Consider the following 23,082-nt stretch of genomic DNA (forward strand, 5'->3'; position numbering starts at 1 on the left):
AAGGAAAATGAAAATCCGTTAATAAGTCAGACAGTTGCTTCACTTCCCCTTCGGGTGTCCACCTCCCTCCATAGGTGCTCTGCACGTTGCAGGTTACACAGTGGCTCAGTGCACGATTACATTTTCGCCACCGCTGGTGTAGAGAAACAGTTATTTTTGTTTTTCCTTGGCTACAAGGATGGGCATGTTCTTCCAGCATGACAGATCCCTGTACATTTTAGCTAAAACTCATATTCCCCAAATGAAAGATTGGCTATGGTGGTCAAGTGCATTGGCCCCCAAGGTCCTCAGACCTTACTCCTGTCAATTTTTATCTGTGCAGGTGAATGAAAGACGAAGTGTGCAAAAACAAAGTTAGTACGAAGGACAAATTGATCACTCTAATTATGAATATTGATGCCCTCATAAAATAATAAGACAACCTCAGAAAAGCAACACTTACTGTTGTCAAAAGAGTGGAAAATTGCATTGAACTATTGAAAAATATATTCATACTATGTAAATAAGCACAAAAAAAATGTAGTCATTAAGTCATTTGTCTTTCCCTCGTGCCAGTTTTAACACTCGTTATACATAACATTCATACAGCTGTATCTTCACACCTATTGAAAATTGGACACATGTTCATATAAACATTTTTACTTCGAATTGTCATACTACCACCTTCGAAAATATTTACTATTCCTCCTGAAAAATTCTGTATAATATATATCAACACTACTCGTACTACCACCTCTACTGCTACCACCATCACAACCACTAATATTCACACACCGGTTCTGCTTGTAAATAACTTGTCACAGAGCACTTGAGTATAAACCAACACTATATCAGAAAATAAAATTATAACTTCATTCAACACACTAATCAATTACAGATAAATGTGAAAGAATTTCATCATTCCAATTATCTCTGTATAAAAAGAATGAACAATGTCTCCATTATCTTTCTCAGCCTAGAACCACAGTCTTGTATATACAGTCACGAAGTTCAATACGTAGTAAATATGCATCCATAGATAGTTGCTAATCACTAGGATCACTACTATTGCCTCATTACAGACAATGCGAAATAGTACCTGCACAGTCTATTGTTCTTAGTACCCTCACAACTCAAGCTTCATGACTGTATATACTAGACTGTGGTAGAACAGTAATTTTTTATTTAATGTAATTTGTTACTGGTACACTTTTAAATTCATAATAAAATTTAACATTCTTGGCATTCCATTAATCTTCATCTTTACTAGGTATCATTGCCTAGGATAACTGATGATTTTCTCTAATTCTTCTACATATATAGTATTGCAATATTGCTCTAGTTCAGCAAATAAAATTTTAATACATATTGTAGAAGTGGTCCACAAAGAAGGAACAATTGAAAAGGATCAGGAAAGGAAAGCATAAGATTCATGAGTAAAAAAAAAATAATAATAATAATAATAAAAATAAAACCAAAATTAAAGGTGTTCTTTAATATATTTTATTGTTCTACAAAATTAACCTATAACCATATGCCCACTGACTTACAAATAATTTAATAAAATGTACAGTGGTCACAGAATATCTCAAGAGTCTGAAGATCATTAGTATAATGGTTTAGATATCTGGAAGCAGACTTGCGGGAGGAAGCAATAGATGAGCAGGTGAGCGAGGTGCTGAGCGGCGAGGATGGGGACAAGGGCGCACCCACGAGGGGGTCCATCGGGTCCGGACCCCCCCAAAGTTGTAACATTTTTACTGAATTTTTAAGCGTTGATAGCATATAATTCCGTTTACTCTAATTTCACCAACATGATTCACGTCCATGTACAGTACGTAACACTTCTGATTTTTCCTGCTAGCCAAGTCCATCTAATGGCATCCTACTATAATCGTTGGTAGCTAGAGTGCTCTGCTGCTGAAAACGTAGCCGAGTGCCATCAGCCAACAAAGAATGGACAATTCTGTACTCGCTGTGTTTCAACCATCACGTTGTCATCACTGCTTAGCAGATTGAGTTCAGTGTTGCCAAAGTATCTATCATTGCTTATAATGAGTATTGGCAGTATTTGACTGGGTGTGTGTTTGTTTTTCCAAGTATTTGTGTCTTGAAGGATTATTAATGTGAAGTTGTGAAAACTGTTACATGATATATTAACTTAAGGGTATATGTACGTGAACGACTACAAATATTATCAGAAAATGCAGGTTCTAAATTTCTAAAATTTTATAAGAAAATGAACTCACAATTGGACAAAAATTATAAGGTACCACAACAAGAATTATTAGAACTTAAATATCTGATAAAAGTATAAAAAAAGATTACTAATAAAATTTTTAAACCAGTTTTATCAGAGCATAAAAAATAAAAACAAAGAAATTTTGCACTTATATAATTTGGCAACCATAACATGGTTATGGTCTCTCTGATATCTTTAATATTTTTCCTGTATGTAATAAACACTTATTTCTGAAAAGTAGACTACCCTCAGACATGTAGAGTTGTTTATTTTAATACAGTTAATTTTTTATTTGTCCTAAATAAAATATATTCAAATTTACATACTGTTTTGGGACCTAATTTTTCTGTTTTCAAAGAAATGGGCATTAGTGTAGTCTACCTTTTGCATAAATTCATGTTAAATCAGTGTACAAAATTACAGAATTATATCTCTAATGGTTGTGGAGGTATGAAATATTATGTGTAAAAATTTTCAAATTTTGGAAAATTTAATTTAAAGTAAAAAGTGAATTCTTAAAAATATTATTAGTAACCTTTTTCATACTTTTATCAGATATTTAAGTTCTGATAAGTCTTGTTGTGATACCTTATAATTTTTGTCAAATTGTGGCTTCATTTCCTTATAAAATATTAGAAATTTAGTGCCTGCATTTTCTGATAATAATTGTAGTCGTTCACGTACATATACTCTTAATAGTATTAGCACAAGTGCTCACAATGCAAAAACATAAAAATTACCAGTTTCTTCAGCTCGGTTCCATCAAAGATGGCTAAGTGCAATATTAAGACTGTACCTAAACTACAATATGATGCCAATATAAGTATTTTTGAACCATCTGCATCGTCATCATCAACCCCAACATCGGTATTACTGAATGTGGACTCTAGTGGTAAAGATATAAGTTCTTTTGTTAATAGAGTACTTTCATCAAGGGAGAAATTTGAGACACTAAATTCCATTTGGGTGCCGAATGAGAATTTCAAGTTCCCAGTAAAACCGGTTGGAAAGAAAGAAAAAAACCTCGGTTTCCAAAAGAGATGGCTCCAATGATGGAAGTGGTTAGCTTATTCAGACAAACAAAATGGTGCATTTTGTAAATACTGTGTTTTGTTTGCACCTCAAGAGGTTGGAATTCACAAAGCTACGCCAACAGGAAGGTTAGTGAATCAGCCATTTGACAATTGGAAACATGCATGTGAAACATTTAACAGGCATGAAAAGTTACAGTATCACCTGAATTCTGTGGATACTTACACTAAATTAAAATCTATCGAACAAGGTAACGAATTGCCAGTTTCTTTGCAGATTGTCTGTGGAAAAAATGCAAGTTACATAAGCTGGAAAACACAAAATGAAATTATATCAGCCTGTAACTATATTATTCTTAGCCAAATAGTAGTGAGAGTGAATGAGGCAAGATGTTTTGCTATCTTAGCTGATAAAAGTGTAGATGTCAGTGGGACTGAACAGTTTTCTCTGTCAGTACGTTTCCTTGAAAATGATAGCATCAGAGAGGAATTCCTACAGTTTATTCCAGTTTCTGAGACAACTGGAATAAATTTAGCTAGAACAATTCTTGAGAGCCTCAATCGATTTAATGTTGATTTGAAATATATGAGAGGGCAAGGATATGATGGTGCAAGTGCAATGAGTGGACAGTTTCAAGGTGCCCAGGCCTTTATTCTTAAAGAATGCCCTGCCGCTTTATATGTCCACTGTGCTTCTCACAGTTTGAACCTCGCCATATCAGATGCATGTTGTGTTCCAGGAATTGCATTGGCATTGTAGGTAAAGTGTGTGAATTTTTCAACACTCCGAAAAGGCAAGATGTACTATAGTTGGGAGCAAAGATATTGACGGGTCGTACATAACACATTTTTGGACGTACCACCCCCTCTCTTCTGACCTGTCCATTGGGATGACTGGCCATGTGTCGATGCGTTCGGGTGTAGTTGCTTGCAAGCTGATCGTGTATTGAGAGAGTAGTCATCGTAGCTGTTGTCTGTTCACTGTGCACATATCCAAACAGTAATTTTCAATACTAACAGTGGAATTGCTTCTGTGCCTAGTTGAGCGACATGTCTAGAAAGGGAGCGGATATGCGGAGCCAAGCGAAAGGAATTATTTATAGTGTTTACGAATACTTAAAAAAAAACTTTAATTAATACAATAAATTAAAATTTTCGTAATATGATTGAAATTCTGGTTATTAAGAGAATGAGGAAAACAGGAATTAGACCACTATAAGTTTAAGTGAAATATTTTAAGATCTGATAGTATATTGGCAGTATACTCATTGCAGTGAAGTAAAAACCATTGTGTTATTATTATTATTATTAAATTTGCACTGATGGATTTCATTTAATATAGTATTACTAGCCATTGTTAAGTCAATTATACTATATAAAATAAAACCTGGGTACCGACACAATACTATTTACAAATTATTTACATCGTCAACATTAGTGATTTTACTCATGGAACTGGCTTCATCTTTTCTTGCAACCCTTGTCTTGTTCAAAAGGTCTCTGGTCACTGCTGTCAGTTCCGGAAGGACCCTGTTGACTTTCTTTGTCGCAATCCCAGGACTGCTGTCATCATTTTTGGCCTCATTTCTGAACAGCTGGAGCCATTCATCACGACTTCTACTCTTTATGAAACGGATGACAATAGGACGCGTCTTCCCTGGCCTGGATGGTATGCAATGTGCTACGCTTACATCATGTTGCACCAATTCACTACTGCCTATGACTTCCGATATTTGGTCAATGACTTCATAAGTTGATTGTTCATTGACCTCTGGAACTCCAAATAGCATTATATTGTCTCTGCGTGTGTACTGCTGCAGATCACTCACTTCCTGTTTGAGATGGTCATTTTCTTGCACTAGCCTCTTCATCTCCTCCTGCGTGGAGTTGAGTTTATGTCTTGTGTGCGCCAATTCCTCTCTAAGACTGTCGAACTTGGAAGATATGAATTCAATTGATTTTCTTAGTTCATTCACCTCAAAATACGAATGCTATTCGATATCAGTATAGTAGATATAAAATCATGTCGCATATTGTATACCAGTAGTTTATATGATAACAAATGAAGTGTTCACATGTGCTGTTGTTTATTGAAATAATTATAATGCTGCGCACAGAAATTACACTAAATACTGACACAGACAGTGTTTATATATAAACACTATTTCGATGTTACAGACTTTAGGTTACGTAGCGAGGAGTGAAAGATGTTTCAGAAGCGACCCTTCGAAGAACGTTTACAGCTAAAGTAGGGGTGGAACGTGGGTTGGGTAGTATGAAGGGGTATAACTCCATCCGTCAATATTCCTGCTCCCTACTATAACCAACAGTATAAAAGAGCTTTGTCCTGAAAAAAAAAAAGAAGCAAACTCGTCCAAATGTGTGCTACTAGATGGATAGAAAGACATGACTCTGTGATGGTATTAATGGAAGTGATGGATGTTGTCCTCCCTGCACTGAAAACCATTTCTTTGTGGACTGACAAGAATATATCTTCCAAAGCCAATATGCTGAATTCTTCAGTGATCAAGCCTGCATTCCTAATTTCCCTTCACGTAATCAACAAGCTCTTCTGTGTAACAAAAACCTTAAGTGAATACCTTCAGAAGACAGATATGAATTTGGAAAAACCACTTGAACATGTAGAAAATGTTTTAGAAGTGTTACAACAGCTTAGTGATGCAGCAGAAGACCAGTTTAAATCTATATTCTCGACGGTTTCTGCTCGGCTGACGTCACTTGGAGAGGAAATTAGAATCCCTCGATGTGCATCTGGATAACGTTCACAATACCACAGCAATGTTCCTGCTGATAATGCTGAGGAATATTACAGGAGGACTGTATTTTTGCCATTCCTATCTAATACGCAGTCTCAGATAAAAACAAGATTTGCCAAATATAACAACATTTTGACAAAATTTTTGTGTCTGATCAAGGAAAATGGACTTTATAGTTCCGGCCAAGTTTTATTCTCAAGTAGATACTAATTTTCGTATCCAAGATGAGGAATTGGTATGTGAATTTGAACTTTGGAACACATTTTGTAAAGGAAAACAGTACAAGTCAGTGTGGGAAATGTATATTGCATGTGAATATGATTTCTATCCTCATGTGAAAGAGCTGTTGAAGATTTTATTAACATTGCCAGTTTCCACAAGTACAAGTGAAAGGTCGTTTTCGACTCTTAAGAGATTAAAGTCATACCTGAGAAACACCAAGGGAAATGATCGTCTAAATGGTCTTGCTTTGCTAAACATCCATCATGATATCACCACAGTTTCTCCACAAGATGTTGTTACTACACTAAAATAAAGACAAGAAGACTGGATTTTGTTTTGTAAAAAAAAAATTGAAAGAGGTATGTATGTTTGTTTGTTTGTTTGTTTGTTTGTGTGTGTGTGTGTGTGTGTGCGTGCGTGCGCGCATTTATGTAACTTGACATTCTTTTATTGGACCCCCCCCCCAAGACAAATTCCTGGGTGTGCCCCTGGATGGGGATAACTTCCCCTACTGGCGTTCGCTATATTGCGATATCCGCGCAATTCTCTGAAGCAAATTAATCGTGTTTCTATGATCTAGCAGACAGAAGTAAAATACTTTAACTCTTACATTAAGGGGATGCGCTACTGAAAAATTACAGTTTTTTAAGAAATTTCATGTTTTATTTTATTTTACTCTTCATATGCTAAATTCCAATGCTCCATTGCCACAACCTGTGTTTCAGCTATAATATGCACTATAAAAACATAGAAAACTCTTGTTTTAGATTCCAAAAAACGGTTTCCAAAAATAAACTTGTTATTTTCAAATAATTTTCCTGATTAATTCATAATCATGATCATAATATGCTGTTAAAATTTCAATACATTATCTCTTAAAATTTAGAAATTAGAAAATTCAGTAGCGCATCCCCTTAAACAGTTTATGGCTTCTAAAATGTTTGCTTGTAGCACAAACTTGCTGCAACATTAAGGAGTTGGCTCTGCTCTTAATAATGCACTGCCCTTAACACTCACCATTAATTCGAAATTCATTCCCTCCTCCTCCTCTGAATTAAACACAGTATAAATGGTAATAATTTATTTCTCCGAACCTTCCTACCCATTTTTCCTAACGCGACAACTTTAGGTAGGCAGAATATACAAGAGGCAAGAGAAAGGAAAGGGAAAAAGAAAAGCATGAAAAATAAAAATAAAAATACGAAAAGGTCATTAACTGTCCAGGCACACAAATTGAATTATTCAATTTTACTTTTATCGTCTACTCTTTTCCAGATTTTCGTTCTACTTCTGACATTTTTCTGTGCCTCAACTCACCTAATTTTCCCGTTCCATGTTTTCCAGACTACTTTTTTTCAAGATTTCCTCCTGAAGTGCATCGAGTTTCATTTTTGTATTATACCATTGCTTCCATACAATGCTTTAAGTACAATGTTATGTCATTCTCTATCTTCTGCAAGATGATACCAATCTACTTTACATTCTTATCTTTATAATTATGTTAAGGCTTATGCTCAGTAAACACAGAATGACTTTCTCCAAATCCTCCTGCACGTCATCCATCATCCATATGTCTCTTCCTTACAAACTTCCTGCAACACACAAATAAAAAAATACTATTACATTTCTCTTGATTTTAATCTTTACTAAGCATAAACAACAGATCATACATATAATTACACTTTCAAGTAAGTCCAACGTAGTTTTTTCTAACTCCTCTAACATGAGTAACTAAGGGCAGTGGCTACCTTAACTATCATTGTTCTTGGTGGCTGAATTGTAATATTTGCCCTTCAAACCTAGTAAAGAACAATGTAATTTTACAGTAAAATTAGTTTAAGACGAGACCACATAAGATGTTTTTCCACTAAGATCTCAGAATAATTTCGTGCCAAAATCCCCTATATGATTAAGATTATATTTTGACTTTTTAATACATTTACATTTAGAAGGATTTCCCGCCTAAGAAATAAGAAAATAACAGTACACACCAAACTTTTAACAAATTTTCTGCATTAAAAATAATGAATAAATTTAGTGGTTCTCATCAGAGTTCTAAAGCTGGGTCTACACCAGTCATGCCGTTTAGCGCACGACGGTGCTTTCCCCTCTGTTCACCCCCTCCACGAAATGTGACGTAAGCAGGGGACCTGCCAGCAGTCGCGGACTATAGTCTGTCAATCACGTCGTGCATCATTGCACCTGGTATAATAACAACCTGTGGCGTTGCTTGAACATGTCCAGTGCTCTGTTTCGCGTCGAGTGGGAGGAAGAATTCTTTTTTGAGCTTCATGAAGATAAACCATGTTTTTAATATGTTCTAAAACGTTGAACGCACTATCAAGGTGCAATATCAACATACATTTCAGGAGTAGCCATTACCAAGAATATGGTACTAGTCTGTCAGGTACACAATGGAAAAGAAAACTCCATGAACTAAACAAGACTTTCTATAGTAGCAAAACACGTGACCAGCAGGAAATTTCACCCGTCAATATTCTGCGTGCTAGCTATAGAGTTGCGAAACTGATAGCTGAAAACACCAAACCCTTTTCAGATGGAGAATTCGCAAAAGGCTTATTTGTAACCGTAGCAGAGAAGATTTGTCCCATTATGATTAATTCATTTAAAATACTTAGCCTGGGAAGAACGATAGTATAGTGTCCAGAATAGCAGAAATCAACTCCGACATAGAAAACCAATTAAGATCTATGATAAAAGGTCTTACGTGGTACGCATTAGCCTTAGACGAGTGCACTGATATTAAGCACAATTAGCTATATATATGTTAGGTAGACAATGAATTAAATGTATTTGAAGAATTCCTGGATCTAGTACTCATAAAGGGACACACGTCAGGTGAAGATATTTTTGAGGCACTGCACATGGTTGCTTGCAAGTATGAACAATCGTGGGAGAAATTGGTATCATTAACAACGGACGGAGCACCCTCTATGATAGGTCACTCTCGTGGATTATTTCTGAATGAAATAGGGATATCTAGAAATTCTGTCAAAATGGTACACTGTATTATTCACAGAGAAGCACTAGGTTCAAAATCAGCAAATTCAGCGAACGTAATGTCAGTAGTGGTAAAAGCTCTTAATTTAATTAAAGCTAATTCACTGCGGCATCGACAATTTTCAAGAATATTTACACGACATATGTTGTGATTATGACGATTTAACTTACTACTCCCAAGTCCGGTGGCTAAGCAAGGGTAATATGCTTCATCGCTTCTACAATATCCGTGCAGAAGTAGACTCCTTCTTAAAGGGACACAATATTGCCATCCCCGAAACATCCGATAGCGAGTGGAGTTTGGATCTTGCCTTCTTAATGGATTTGTGTGATCATTTAACTCGGTTAAATAGAGCTCTACAAGGGAAAAACCGCTCCATCGTGGATATGGCAGATGCCAGTAGGTCCTTTATGGGTAAACTGAAGCTATGATTGCATCAGCTGCAGAAGGCAGAATTACATCATCTTCAATCATTAGTAAACCAAAAGGTTAATTTATTACGAAATACCAACCTGTTCTGGAAATGATTTTTTCTGAGTCTGAAACCAGGTTTCATGACATCAATGAAATGAATGTGGAAATGTTAATATTTGAAAATCCATTTGCAGTCAAACCAAAGAAGCTCCACTGAACTGTCAGCTAGAGATCATTGACATGCAGAATAATACACGGATACGAACAGTGGAAAACTAGGGATAGAATTATGGAGACTAATTGATAAATATTTGTATCCTAATCTGAAGAATCTCGCCTCTCGTATGTTAGCCATGTTTGAAGGAACCCATGTTTGCGAGCAGTTCTTCTCAGTTATGAATAACAATAAGAACAACAGAAGATCGAGGATAAGTGATTCTAACCTAGTTGCAACATTGAGTGTAAGTGTTAGTAAATTACAGCCCGATATTGACCGGCTCGCAGCTGCAAAGACCCCCATATCACCACCAGAGAAAACAGAATAATTGTATTGATATGCTGTAGTCTTAATATTGTTGTATTACATTTACGTACTACAAATACACATAAAGTTTGTAAACATTATTACGATTCGTACATGACATTGAGTGTCCGCCACTGAAGCCATTCCTTGTAGCATAGCTCGTCAGATCAGAGCAGGTACAGTACCTGGGAAGTACTGGTGGGGGAAGCCTGGGCATTTCTATTTCCCCTTCATCGACACCACTGGTCTACACTATATAACAAAACACGTTATATAACAAACTTTGTTAAGCAACATGTTTCTTTATCTTGCTATATGTTATATTTGTGTTGGTATCAAAATAACATTCTTGTAACAAATTATATAACTCGATAAATGAAATAAATGTCATGTTTGAAAATGGCGTCGAGTGCAGATGATGTAGTTCTTGCTGCTGCTGTTTGTGTGATTCTGGCACAAAATAGTAGGCCTTGTAAACGAAAATGTTGGGTGCGATCATCTTTACAAGCTAGAAAACAATACAGTAGAAGTAGCCATTTAGCAGATCTTAAGAGAGATGCTGGTAATTCCTTGGCAGGAGAACTTGGATGTGATGGAAGTTTCAAAAACTTTGCCAGAATGACCAGTTCTGATTTTGAATACATAAACGTAATCGGATATAAGATACGTAAGAAAGACACTTCATTTCGAGATGCAATACTGGCGAGAGAAATCGTTACTTCAAGATTTCTTCCAAATGGATATTCCTACAAAATTTTAAGCTATTTGTTCAAATTCTCCAAGCAGAGCATATCCAAGATTGTGCCAGAGTATGTGAAGCTATCACTGACTCATTTTTTCTCTTAAAAACAAGAGCATTTTGAAGTACTGTACATCCATTTTGATTTGTATTGAGCGTTTGCTCCATATCCACTTTTCTCTTTCTTTAATTGTCTCTGGAACTGTCCAATAAGAATTCTCATTTTCTTTTCAACCTATTCCACATCCATTTTCATATTAACACCCAATCCAGCCCATGCGTCGTGCTTTTTATTTGTCTTTGTAGTCCATATCAGTCACGGATCCCATAATACCCGTTTTTCTCTGTACAGCTCAATTAACTCGTAAGTTGCAGTCTTGTTCCACTACATTATGCCAAGTTGACTTCGGAACACAGATGAATAATCATGCCAAGCGCACAGAGAATGCGTACAAGATACTACGCAATAATCAGTGGCGGCTCCTGCATATTTCTTAAGAGGAGGAAAGAAGTTAACAGCACGAAATGACACCTTCTTGAATGAAACATGCTACAAATTAGCCTACATGCATACATGTAAGACCAGGTAGTGTTGGGGTTGACCTTCCCTTTTGTATAGCAATAACCTGTTCTTGTAAACTGAGTTTCCTAAATTGTCCAAAATATATTATGTTTTCACTTCCATTCATAGTTGAATAATTGCGCAAATTAACAATTTACAAGGAAATTCACAACCTCGTAGCATTTTTCGAGCACACTACAGCATCACGCATGTTGGAAGAGACTAGCTACTAACTCGTAACCGGAACCGTTTTACTGAAATGGGAATGGGAAATAATCTGAGGAAAGCGAGAACACTGCACCTACCCACGTGGTCTATGTTGCCACATGTACATTTTACAAGTTCAGTATCACATGCTTTTGAAGAATGTCAGTTCTTGTAAAGTCTTACTATCATTATTGTTCAAAGCTGCTGGTGGCCGATTAATTTTTTATGTTAAAAATGATGTAGTTTGGAGTACCTTCTCTCAGTTTCAAATATATTTGTACAAAACTGACAACTTTGCTCTTGCCCTGTCTAGGAAACAATGAATAGAAGTGAATTTCAGGGGCCAACTACGTAGAACTACTTTCTCTTTGTTTTACACAAACCCGACTTTAACTTTCAAATATCCACGAAAGTTTCAAACCATGAATAGTAAGTAGCATATATAAAGTGGAATTAATAATATTTTTTACATAATTAAAAAAAAAGTTTATATGGTGTCTTTCATAGCGTTGCGTTAAAACTGTTTTTGTTGTGTCTCCTCCTAGATGCGTTATAGTCCGGTTGAATGTAACATCATTAGGTGGCAGCGGTAGCGAGCTTGCTGCACGACCAGTCGGTTTCTATTTCCCGCCCGTGACTGATTCAGAGGAGGATCTCCTCCCGCTCCGTTCATTTACTTGCTTTAAAGCTCTGCTTCTTTCTCTGGCCGCTAGTGCGCTGTTGTCTATGTGTGTTAACTGCAGTAGAGGAGGAATGGAGTGCCTTTCCTCCACACAGACAATCTCGCACCTTTCTCACAGTTTTCTACAGCACATGAGTGTGCGTCGTTTAAAACTCGATCAACTGAGGTTTTCTTATAGCTGAGAACTTAAAAATTATAGAATCTTCGTCAAATTTCAAGGCATTTATTTTATTTCGTATTTACTTTCAAAAGAAGAAAATGTGAGGAGGACGTTCCTCCCTTCCCTCCCCCGAGGAACCGCCACTGGCAATAATGCAAAACACATAACTTGATGATTCCAGCAAGACTCAGCTCGTATCATTTTATGTAGTGGGTGTGTTTTATAACAAGTTACACAATGCGCAAACATGTTATATAATGATGTTTCATGCTCGACCATGCCGAAATGTACTAATTATACATCTGGTAGCAGTCTTTTAATGCATGTCATTAAAGTACACCTACTCATTAAAGTACAGGTCTTTAGCCAATGATAACTCAGCTTACATGTGTTCAGCCAATGACAAGTCAGCTTTGTACCGTTATAAAACCGCAAGTATCGATTATTCTCGGATATGCAATCGAAAGAGAATTAGCGAAAAGTCACGGAGGCTGGAAATCCAATACTGTCGCAGAAGGTTATGTTCTGTTACTATAATAATTAGCGTTAATTTAAATAATATTCAAATAAAATCAATTTGTCATCTCGTTTTTCAATGTCGAATTCAATAATCAAGGTTATAATATTATAATATTATCAAGTTTAACGGGACTACGTCAAGGTCAACGACATTATTGTTCCTCGGAAAAAATCAATACTTTCGCGTCTGCGCACATCTCACAATTCACGACCTAGAACAAAGTCGATTCCGATCATGTCAGTTACAAATAAAATGTATACATCTGAATACCGGTAATTTCAAGTTAGAAATATGGTCGAGCATAAAAAATCGTATGAAACTCGCCTATAATGGTAATTAAGAAGCTCGTATGAAAATTATGAAACTCGCTTGTGCTCATTTCATAAATATCCATACTCGATTCTTAATTACTATCATTATAGGCTTGTTGCATAATGTACTATTATAACATCCTTTGATCTTTACCGACATCCGATGGATAACATATAACTTGCTATATAACACAAAAAAAAAACTCATGTTATGTAACATTTTCTTCCCGTTTCTACAAGTTATGTAACTTTGTTATATAACGTGTTTTGTTATATAGTGTGGACCCAGCTTTACACACAAGTTCTGCATCAGCCTCGTTTTGAACTTGCTGCAGAGAGTAATTTCCAGTCGAGACAAGTATAAATTATCAATACTTGAGAGTGTCAATGCTTGCAAAGGTAAGAAAGTCAATCTGCAAGGAAACCACTGACAATTCCTTAGAAAGGCTGAGTTCAGAAGAAGTGCATTTGAAACTGCACACGAAGGAAATGCTACTGCTATTACTGATGTTAATTATAATCATGATGACGATGATGACGACGACGATGACAACGTTAGTGGAGGAGTGAGCCCTGTTGTCTGGTTCAACATTCAGGGACAAACCGAATGATGCTCTTCTACCACCAAATGTGGAACAAGATGTAGAGAAGCTATGCAGCAATGTGGAGGTAAATCACAACGAAGAACAAGGAAAGAAAAAAATGACATGGATGACCAAAAACCACTGCCAGCATGATGGGAAGCCATGGAGTTTTTTAATATTTATGATCATTTTCTTCGAGGAGTTGCCAGTGTACCAGATCATCATGCAAAGTCTGTCAGAACTAAAGGATTATACAGCCAACTTCTTACTTACTGGCTTTTAAGGAACCCGTAGGTTCATTGCCGCCCTCACATAAGCCCACCATTGGTCCCTATCCTGAGCAAGATTAATCCAGTCTCTACCATCATATCCCACCTCCCTCAAATCCATTTTAATATTATCTTCCCATCTACGTCTAGGCCTCCCCAAAGGTCTTTTTTTCCCCTCCAGCCTCCCAACTAACACTCTTTATACATTTCTGGATTCGCCCATACGTGCTACATCTCCTGCCCATCTCAAACGTCTGGATTTTATGTTCCTAATTATGTCAGGTGAAGTATACAATGCGTGCAGCTCTGCGTTGTGTAACTTTCTCCATTCTCCTGTAACTTCATCCCTCTTAGCCCCAAATATTTTCCTAAGAACCTTATTCTCAAACACCCTTAATTTCTGTTCCTCTCTCATAGTGAGAGTCCAAATTTCACAACCATGCAGAACAACTGGTAATATAACTGTTTTATAAATTCTAACTTTCAGATTTTTTGACAGAAGACTAAATGACAAAAGCTTCTCAACCGAATAATAACAGGCATTTCCCATATTTATTCTGCGTTTAATTTCCTCCCGAGTGTCATTTATATTTGTTACTGTTGCTCCAAGATATTTGAATTTTTCCACCTCTTCGAAGGATAAATCTCCAATACAGCCAACTTCTATTAGAAAAAAAAAAGTCCCAAACAAACAATGGACAAATTCTTCATTAGGTTAAGTTAATACAATATACCAGGGGTCGTCAGCACAGAGCACACTGGGGCTAGCCGCTCTTACCCGCAGAAAACGCAGTGCACTATATTGCTCTCGTAGTTGCTAGCTGGTATGCTCTCTATCTCTCCCTGTTGCACGACAGTGCAAAGGGGACGGCACTGCGTACCCATTGCACATTTCGGCGTGTGCTGATGACCACTGCAATATACTGTAGGATAAAAATAATTTATGTGAGTAGTGTGTGTCGCTCTCGTTTTGTCAGGAGCAAGAGTACGATTGTATGGGCAAAGCCTACACGGGTCTGATCTAGTATATTATTATCATGCAGTACAACTCACATAACGAAAAGTGTCAGAGGATGAAGAATTGTTGCATACATTTCAAGTCTAATTAGTTTATTTACTACTTGTAAGTGATATATGCAACCGACGGGGAATGGAACTAGCCACCCTACCAAATTATCTCCTGGCTCGGTTTCCTCATGAATGATGCCTTATTGATGCCACTTATGAGGTTCCAAACAGTCATCAGACTGAATAATTTCGAGGGAAAAATTGTTCCGGGGCAGGGTATCGAACCCGGGACCTTTGGTTAAATGTACCAATGCTCTACCAACTGAGCTACCCGGGAACTCTACACGACACCGATCCAATCTTTCCCTCTATATCCACAGACCTCAAAGTGGGCTGACAACCATCAAGCAACCAACAATGAGTGCACACTAACTCTGTGTGACTTAAATTGTGGTTTTCTGTTAACGAACAGTGACGTATATTATGCAAATCAAGCTTTCAGGTATAACTCCCTGTGAAGTTGATTTGAATAATTTCGAGGGAAAAATTGTTCCGGGGCCGGGTATCGAACCCGGGACCTTTGGTTAAACGTACCAACACTCTACCAACTGAGCTACCCGGGAACAATTTAAGTCACACAGAGTTAGTGTGCACTCAATGTTGGTTGCTTGACAGTTGTCAGCCCACTTTGAGGTCTGTGGATATAGAGGGAAAGATTGGATCGGTGTCGGGTAGAATTCCCGGGTAGCTCAGTTGGTAGAGCATTGGTACGTTTAACCAAAGGTCCCGGGTTCGGTACCCAGCCCCAGAATAATTTTTCCCTCGAAATTATTCAAATCAACTTCACTGGGAGTTATACCTGAAAGCTGATTTGCAGTCATCAGAGTGTTGACCAAACACACGTACATACATTAGATTCCTCTTTCAAAAGTAACAAACAGGTGGTGACACAATTGTCAGTGTCAATGCAGAAATGGAAGGAGGAACAATTAAAAGGTACACGAAAACTCGTCTTTACAAGGGAATTTGGGGCTGAGAAAAACTGAATATGAGGTGCAAACTTGGTGGCCATTTGTTTCCGAGTTTCGCCATTCCACTCAAGGAACTTCAGAGAATTTTGAAGGGAAAATCCAGATACAACCTGCGCTCAGCAACTAATCCATGATGAAAACTCGCAGCAACATTGCAGAGATGGCACGCAATGCCGGCCTCGCACATCACATGTGTCGGTTCAGAAAAACCAAGCCTTTAAAGAGTTATCACGAATCTTGTAAGATAAAAGGGTGCGTCAAAATATGAGTCAATTAACCCAAGTTTAAAATAATTCTTAAATTGGTGTAAGTTAGTTTACACGAAATTAACGCAAAATTTAATTAAAAAAAAGAAAACCTAGAAACATTAAACTGTATGTAAAATTTAGTCAAATCTCAGTAAAGTATTTTTTTACAATTGCGTTACCACATTAAAGATACAAATGTATTTACGTAGTTGACTTCTAGTCGAGTCATATGTACCATGAACAAAAGAAAAATTGAACGTCGATACCAATTTCGAACCTATATAAGGCTGGAACGTTGCTGTGAAAGTGGGGGGGCAAGCGGAAAGGTACAGCACATACATTCCATTTTTGTGTGTTTCCTTACTGTTTACAGAGAGAAGGTGACTTTTCGGAAGCTCGAATCAGTGACAGGTTAGTTTAAGCTTTTTGTACGCCTTGTATATAGGCCTACTCACAATTGTCTAAGAATGTCATTAACCCACCCAAATCCATCTCTCCTACTCTACTCTGTAGTATCTTTGGAGGGAGGTCCATGCTATACACCTTTCTTTAGTAACACTATTGTAAAGATTTAGGGCCGAATTCATAGTCAATACTTATCGTAAGGAAACACTTAAGCAGTTGCTTATAATAATTTCCAATTCATAAATCCCACTGAAGTGAACACTTATTCAAATAAGGTAGCTTGTCAGCTTACTCAAGTGTTTCCTCATATGTATTGTAATCAGCTGATTCGGTATACAATAGATAATGATTAAGATTTAATTTAATTTATTGAGTTCTGTAATTAAAATGAAAATGAGTTTCGGCAAGCAAAAGATATATCAGAGTTATGGAAAACCCTTTAGAGATGTATAATGATCAACAATTTAAGAGGAGATAACGTTTCGACAAGAACACTGTTGTGAATATTCTGGTGTTTCTCATTTAAATTCACAATACAACCATGAGGCTTACCGATTTCACCACTGCTGAAAGTACTGGTTGCTTTGAGATTTTATGATACAGCAGCATTTCAGGTAGATTTAAGTGACATTTTTTTTTTCGAAAAGTATTCACATACCAACAAAGAGTCATTTGCATTTTTGTTTGTATTCTACCCAAGAAATAGGCTGTTAAAATTTGCGTAATTATATCACTTCCACTTTGTTTAGCATAAAAATAACTGAAAAATAAATTAAAATGATTTACTTACAGGAATATTTCCGGAGTTTGCATTAAACTCAACTACAGTTTTGTTCCATGTCAGTTTCTTCTTTTGGAGAGAACAATTATCAATTTTTTTTTTTTTACTTTCGACGATATCTCCATATTTCATAACTAGTTATCTTAGCTCACTTCTTTCTTTTCTGTAAAATGCTTTCTGGACATCTTGTATAATTTTTAGCTCTATAATATTTACTTCTGTATTTGTGTATGACAATAATGCCGATTTAACAATTTGAAGGCGCTGGAAAACAATTGAATGTAGGAAAGCGCTCACGTCTAGCCATGTTGCCATATTTCTTTCGATGTCAAGGGAATGCTCAGGGCATATGATTGAGTAGCGTCTCTGCAATACGATCTGAAATAAGTACTAAGGAAATGCTCATTACTTAAGTGTTTCCTCATTTTATAAGCGACGACTATGAATTCGGCCCTTATTCTCACTAATATTATTATAGTCTTCAAACAAAATAGTCCTTAAAATGGAGAATTTGTATAGTTGTTTGTGGTTAACAACCTTAACCAACCACAAACGGCGTACTGGAGGCCATATTTCAGAACATCTCAATTATTCTTCTGTACTGGAATGCATTGTTATCTGCTTCCTATACTGTATAGTAGAATGAAATCATCAAAAATAAGTTCAGCATTGTACGTTTTTGTTAAAAAGAATCAACTAGGAGTGCGTTATATGGCAGTAAAAATTTTTAATAGCCTTCCTATCGATATAAAAAATGAAACTAAAAACATAAAATTATTTAGGACCAAATTAAAGAAATACCTAATTTCTCACGCCTTATATTCTGTAGGTGAATTCATGACATTCAATAACACTTCATGAAATTGATACTAAAACTTTGTGTTGTACTAATAGACTATATTGTAAAACTCGTCTGTATATATTTCATCTAGACTGTGACTATAAATTAAGATTTTATAATAGTATTAAGTTCCATGTATTGTGGGTCCCTATCACCACGGCATGGCGCATCCTCAGGTTGCGGATAGAGGAGACAGCCTCCAGATATGGAGGGTAGCTGCGAATATATTGAATAAGCAGTCGTGGACAGCCGATAAGGGGTGGTCCTCCAGCTTGGGGGTTGGGCGAAGGGCTAACAACCCATCACCGTAAAAAAACAGCTTGTTATGAATCCCTACAATAAGTCTCGGAATAGGACTGATTCTCTGGCACGACCACAGCAAAGGAATAAGGTTTTGAGATTTGGCACTTGGAATGTAACTAGTCTTTATAGAACAGGAGGGGTAACATTAGTAGCTAAAGAACTAGCTAGATATAGAATAGACTTCGTGGGAGTACAAGAGGTTAGGTTAGATGGGAATGGCATATCACAAATAGGAGATTACTTGTATTATGGGGAAGGAAACAATAATCACCAATTAGGAACAGGATTCTTTGTTCATAAAAGAATAAAATCAGCAGTAAAGAGGTCGAATTTATCAGCGACAGGTTATCATATTTAGTACTTAAGGGTAGATGGTGCGACATCATAGTTATAAATGCTCATGCCCCTACAGAAGAGAAAGACGACCATATAAAGGAAAGCTTCTATGAGGAATTGGAACATACTTTTGATCATTTCCCTAGATATCACATGAAAATTTTATTGGGGGATTTCAATGCTAAAGTAGGATGGGAGGATATTTTTCGACCAACTATTGGAAAAGAGAGCCTACACGTAACTAGTAGTGACAATGGAGTTAGATTAGTCAACTTTGCCACATCGAAAAATTTAATTGTCAAAAGTACAACATTCCCCCATAAGGATATACATAAATATACTTGGACTTCTCCAGATGGATTGACACACAACTAAATAGATCACATCTTGATACATAAACGGAGACACACTAGTATAGTAGACGTTCGAACTTTCAGGGGTGCAGACTGTAATTCTGACCATTATTTGGTAATTGGAGAATTAAGACAAAGACTATCAGTAGCCAAGCGAGTAGAGCAACAAGTTAATATTACTAAATTCAATATTTTGAAATTAAAGGATGAGGAAACTAAGCAAAATTATCAGGTCGAAATTTCGAATAGATTTGCCACTTCAGAAAGTTCCGACGAAGTTGAGAAAGAATTAGATGTTAACAGCGTGTGGGAAAATATCAAAGATAGTATCAAAATTGCAGCTGAGCAGAGCATAGGTTATTATGAAACTAAGAAAAAGAAACCGTGGTTTGATGAAGATTGTTGCATTGCAGTAGAAAGAAGGAAACAGTCAAAATTGAAATTCTTACAGGATCCAGTTGAGGAGAAGAGAGATAATTATTTCAATGAAAGACGGGAAGCAAGTCGTACACCTAGGAATAAAAAGAGAGGTTACTTGAAGGAAAAACTGAATGAGGTAGAAACAAATAGTAAGAATAAAAACATTCGAGATTTATATAAGGGTATAAAGGAATTTAAGAACAGATATCAGCCAAGGGTAAACGTGATCAAGGATGAGAATGGTGACTTGTTTCCAGACTCTCCATCAGTCATAAACAGATGGAAAAACTATTTTGCGCAACTACTAAATGTACATAGGCCAAATAGAAATGATCGGGACGAAATTGAAATACAAACTGCTGAGCCATTTATACCCGAACCCACGCTTTCAGAAGTCGAAATTGCGATAGAAAATCTGAAAAAGTACAAGTCTCCAGGTATCGATCAAATTCCAACAGAATTAATACAAGAGGGTGGAAGTGCATTATATAGCGAAATTTATAAACTTGTACTTGCTATTTGGGAAAAGGAAATTGTACCAGAACAATGGAAGGAGTCCATAATTGTACCTATTTTTAAGAAGGGGGACAAAACCAACTGTGGTAACTTTCGAGGAATATCACTTTTGTTGACATCCTACAAAATTTTGTCCAATATTCTTTTGAGAAGATTAGCTCCATACGTAGCTGGAATTATTGGGGATCATCAGTGCGGTTTTAGGCGTAATAGATCGACTATTAATCAGATTTTTTGTATTCGACAGATAATGGAGAAAAAATGGGAGTATAAGGGTACAGTACATTAGTTATTCATAGATTTAAAAAAGGCATATGACTCGGTTAAGAGGGAAGTATTATATGATATTCTTATAGAATTTGGTATTCCCAAGAAACTAGTTCGATTAATTAAAATGTGTCTCAGTGAAACATACAGCAGAGTCCGTATAGGTCAGTTTCTATCTGATGCTTTTCCAATTCACTGCGGGCTAAAGCAGGGAGATGCACTATCACCTTTACTTTTTAACTTCACTTTAGAATATGCCATTAGGAAAGTTCAGGATAACAGGTAGGGTTTGGAATTGAACGGGTTACATCAGCTTCTTGTCTACGCGGATGACGTGAATATGTTAGGAGAAAATCCACAAACGATTAGGGAAAACACGCAAATTTTACTTGAAACAAGTAAGGCGATAGGTTTGGAAGTAAATCCCGAAAAGACAAAGTATATGTTTATGTCTCGTAACTAGAATATTGTACGAAATGGAAATATAAAAATTGGAGATTTATCCTTCGAAGGGGTGGAAAAATTCAAATATCTTGGAGCAACAGTAACAAATATAAATGACACTCGGGAGGAAATTAAAAACAGAATAAATATGGGAAATGCGTGTTATTATTCGGTTGAGAAGCTTTTATCATCTAGTCTGCTGTCAAAAAATCTGAAAGTTAGAATTTATAAAACAGTTATATTACCGGTTGTTCTGTATGGTTGTGAAACTTGGACTCTCACTCTGAGAGAAGAACATAGGTTAAAGGTGTTTGAGAATAAGGTGCTTAGGAAAATATTTGGGGCTAAGCGGGATGAAGTTACAGGAGAATGGAGAAAGTTACACAACGCAGAACTGCACGCATTGTATTCTTCACCTGACATAATTAGGAACATTAAATCCAGACGCTTGAGACGGGCAGGGCATGTAGCACGTATGGGCGAATCCAGAAATGCATATAAGCTTAGAGTGTTGGTTGGGAGGCTGGAGGGAAAAAGACCTTTGGGGAGGCCGAGACGTAGATGGGAGGATAATATTAAAATGGATTTGAGGGAGGTGGGATATGATGATAGAGACTGGATTAATCTTGCACAGGATAGGGAGCGATGGCGTGCTTATGTGAGGGCGGCAATGAACCTTCGGGTTCCTAAAAAGCCATGTGTAAGTAAGTGATAGTATTAAGTGGATTTCCTATTAAGTTTTTTGATTTGTTCCATATTCTAGCCGTAAGCAATGTATGAATACCATGGAACGTTAATAAATAAAATTATTGGCACTGAAGAGTGCCTTTTCTTAAATACAATGATGCGCATTCGACAAACGGAGACAAATCTGCTCTTTTTAGTATTTTAAAACATAATTTGGTAGGTGCAGTCCGTGTTCTAAAATTTTGCCATTACCTGAAATTTGACTTACGGTTGAGAAAACTTCGGAAGAAACCCAACCAGTAATCAGCCCAAACGGGGATCTAACCCAAGCCTCAGCGCAGCTCCGGATCAACAGGTAGTCAGTCTGCCGTCTTAGCTACGTTGGTGGTTCTACAAAAAAAAAATATACACACACACACACATTACATAGCAAGCAGATGATTCTATTTACAAACCAAAACAATTATTTAGCCTATCAGTTAAGGTACAAAAATATCACCATACACATTACATAGCAAGCAGATGATTCTATTTACAAACCAAAACAATTATTTAGCCTATCAGTTAAGGTACAAAAATATCACCATAGATAATACATATTAAGTACAATGCATGGTAAAGTATCTACTTTGAAAATAACACTGTGTTAACAATGATCCTTTGAGAACAAAATATATGTAACCTTAGATTGAATGACCTGTTTAGCAAGACAATGAAGACTTAGTTACCTCCTCGGTTGTGTTTTCATGGTTCTTGAAAAAAAAAAATAATAATAATAATTCTGAAATATGATCGCGGCTTGACAAATCACATTGTGGTATTCTCTCGTCAGTTCGAATTTACAGCTTTATCACAAAGCTTCAACAAACCATTTCAATCATATTATTAGCTCTAGACATAATATTCTATCAACAAAACAAATGTAATAAGCAAAGAAGCATATGTGCACATCTTTAAATCGCATTTAACCCGCCATTTTACTTCAGACAGAACTTCAGAACGTGAACCAGTGCTACCAACAAACTTAAAATTAATATTCAAATGAAGAATGTGACATTTGTTTTTTTTTTTTAAGTTGGTTATTTAACGACGCTGTATCAACTACTAGGTTATTTATCGTCATGAGATTGCTGATAGCAAAATGTTATTTGGCGAGATGAAGCCGAGGATTCGCTTTAGATTACCTGGCATTCACCTT

The 23,082-nt window shown here is 36.6% G+C and overlaps 1 long non-coding RNA gene across 3 annotated transcripts; it reads right to left on the minus strand.

The window, feature by feature from the left end:
• Positions 1-1,450: 1,450 nt before the first annotated feature.
• LOC138708129 (uncharacterized) lies at positions 1,451-22,876 on the minus strand. 3 transcript variants are annotated; one of them, XR_011334595.1, is made up of 3 exons: positions 22,613-22,876; positions 22,137-22,274; positions 1,451-7,843 (listed from the first exon to the last, which is right to left on the minus strand). It is a non-coding gene; the product is annotated as an uncharacterized lncRNA (long non-coding RNA). The 3 variants fall into 3 exon arrangements; XR_011334597.1 differs by having other exon boundaries at positions 22,582-22,618; XR_011334596.1 differs by lacking the exon at positions 22,613-22,876 and adding an exon at positions 22,567-22,599.
• Between the last annotated feature and the right edge of the window lie 206 nt (positions 22,877-23,082).

The sequence above is a fragment of the Periplaneta americana genome, chromosome 10 (genome assembly GCF_040183065.1).
Source record: "Periplaneta americana isolate PAMFEO1 chromosome 10, P.americana_PAMFEO1_priV1, whole genome shotgun sequence".
In the NCBI taxonomy this organism is placed as follows: Eukaryota; Metazoa; Arthropoda; class Insecta; order Blattodea; family Blattidae; genus Periplaneta; species Periplaneta americana.